Source organism: Abramis brama, assembly GCF_963993115.1.
Source record: "Abramis brama genome assembly, chromosome: 14".
Taxonomy (NCBI): domain Eukaryota; kingdom Metazoa; phylum Chordata; class Actinopteri; order Cypriniformes; family Leuciscidae; genus Abramis; species Abramis brama.
The window spans coordinates 8,432,396-8,434,901 of NC_139976.1; positions in this window are offsets into that span (position 1 = coordinate 8,432,396).

A 2,506-nucleotide genomic window follows, 5' to 3' on the forward strand; every position below is an offset into this window, starting at 1 on the left:
GATTTCGATACTTTTTCAATACTTTTCCTGAAAAGGGAGAAACACTCTCAAATATCATTGCTGTGCTTTATTTTAAAACCGGGACAACATTCTAATCATATAACACACTAATAAATGAACATATGAACAGCAGATATATTAAACATTTGAACAAAATATGAAATATCAAAATATAAAAAATAAATTAGAGCAATGACATTCAAGGTAAAAAAAATATAAATTTAGCAGCATTATCTCATTTATCATAAGAAACATAAGAGCATTATCTTGATTCTGAACTTCGAATAAAAATATGAACAGCGATTATATTAAACAATGTTTAATATTGGTATGATAAGCCTCATGGGTGATATATTTGATGTGGGGAGAGAGTTGTGGAAGGCCTATACTTCATGTTAAACATAAATATATAGCAGCAAAGACAACGTCGGCAGTGTTGACAGCAATTACATTTTATATTGTATTTGTCAAAACTTTCAAACATCAAAATGTCATTGATTAATATGTATTCGTGTCAAAATGACATAGAAACATCTTTTCCTATTCTATTTTGCCTGGAAACGCTTCCAACACGCGTGCGTGTCGCGTGAAAAATAGGCGTCGGTTCTATTTCTAGCATGCACACGTTTTCCGCGCGTCTCGAGCTGCGCCCAGACGCGTGTGTCACGCAGGCAGTTAACATGGGAGCCGAAATAAAAACCGACACGACACGCAGCCAGTGTGTGTCAGGCCTTTACAAATCTGGAACGCGGTCATTCTTAGAAGTATCGATACTAATAAATTAAGGAATCGTGACGTTTTTAATATCCGGTTTTCTTTTGAAGTATCGGTGCACCGTGCAACAGAGCAAGGTAGGCAACGTACTTCCATATGTCACTCCTCGCGTCATCTTTTTCTACGAGTCGTTGACCACTTGTGCTCGCACATGCAGCCATCTCGCTGTAGTGTTTTGTCACATGACACTGACAGCGGCAGGTTCTTTGCTGTGTGCGTCAGGAAAAAAACCCAGACGTCCATAGGGAGGCGTTTTTTTTTTTTAAGTATCGATAATGATAAATTTAGGTATCGTGACGTTTTTAATTTCCGAGTATCGCGATACTTTTGAAGTATCGGTACATCGTGCAACACTAACACACACACACACACATATATATGTATATATATATATATATATATGTATATGTGTGTGTGTGTGTGTGTGTGTGTGTGTGTATATATATATATATATTGCCAGTGATAAGAAATACAGTAACATTCAATGAAAAAAATTTATATATATATATATATATATATATATATATATAAAAACATACAATTTGAATGTTACTGTATTTCTTTTCACCAAAAAGTTTTGGGTTGGTAAATCTTTGAATTATTTGTGAAATAACATTCAAAGTAACATTTCTTATTATTATAAGTTGTGCTGCATAATATTTTTTTTTTTTGTGGAAATCATGATACATTTTTTTAGGATTCTATGATGAATAGAAAGTTCCAAAGAATAGCATTTATTTGAAAAAGAAAATATTTCAAAAAAAATCTGTCACTTTTGGTAAATTTAGTTTACAAATAAGTTGTTAAATTGTAGAATTGTGATAAAACTGGATACAAATAATTTTTTTTTTTTTTTTTTTTTTTAAAGTGTGTGTGTGTGTGTGAAAAGTAATATACCATGTGTGCATCATTAAAAAAAACCCAAAAAAACATGGCATATCTCTAAATATGAAAAGTTTCCCACCAAGTTTTAATTAAATTTTTGTTTTAGATAATTTAATTTAGCATGCAACCCATTTATGGTCAAATGATAATTATCAGTTTTATTTAGCCTGGATGCCAGCCGAACTTAGCCCCGCCCCCAACATTTGAGGTTGGGAAGTTCGGTTTGACTTGATCTGTTGTGGAGCAACTATGCTTGAACCAGAGCTGTTCAGACCAATCAAATTGTCAGGGTGGGCTTTATACGATGATGGACAGATGATCAACAGTAACGTAATCATCCACGTCACCAAAGAGCGTTTGGGTTGAATTCGTTTACAACAAAGATGACTGCCGCTGGAGAATTGAGATGTGTAGATTCCGCCATCGCATCTAGAAGATATCGACAGCGCATTGATTTTAAAAAAGGAATAGAGAACTGCGATCAAGGCATTTGTCGATCAGAAAGATGAATGAAGAACATACGTCACTTACTCCGTTGCTCTGATTTGTTGTAGGTCTATCCCATTGAGTGCAGAGACATTTTCTTTCCTGGTTCGGTTGAACACCCCCCATTAATCACAGCCCAATGGAGCAGTATCAGACTCATATTCTGACTAGAATCTGAGTATGACGACGTCAGGCTAAGTTTTATTCTCAATATCTGGAAAACCCTTTATATCCCATCATTCTTGCCCACATCAAACTACCAGCATTACTGCCTTGACTGCCTCTATGCTTTGCCTCATATCACCACACCATAAAACTCCACAGCCCTGCAGGGTCATTACAGCCCATAACGACAGGCAAA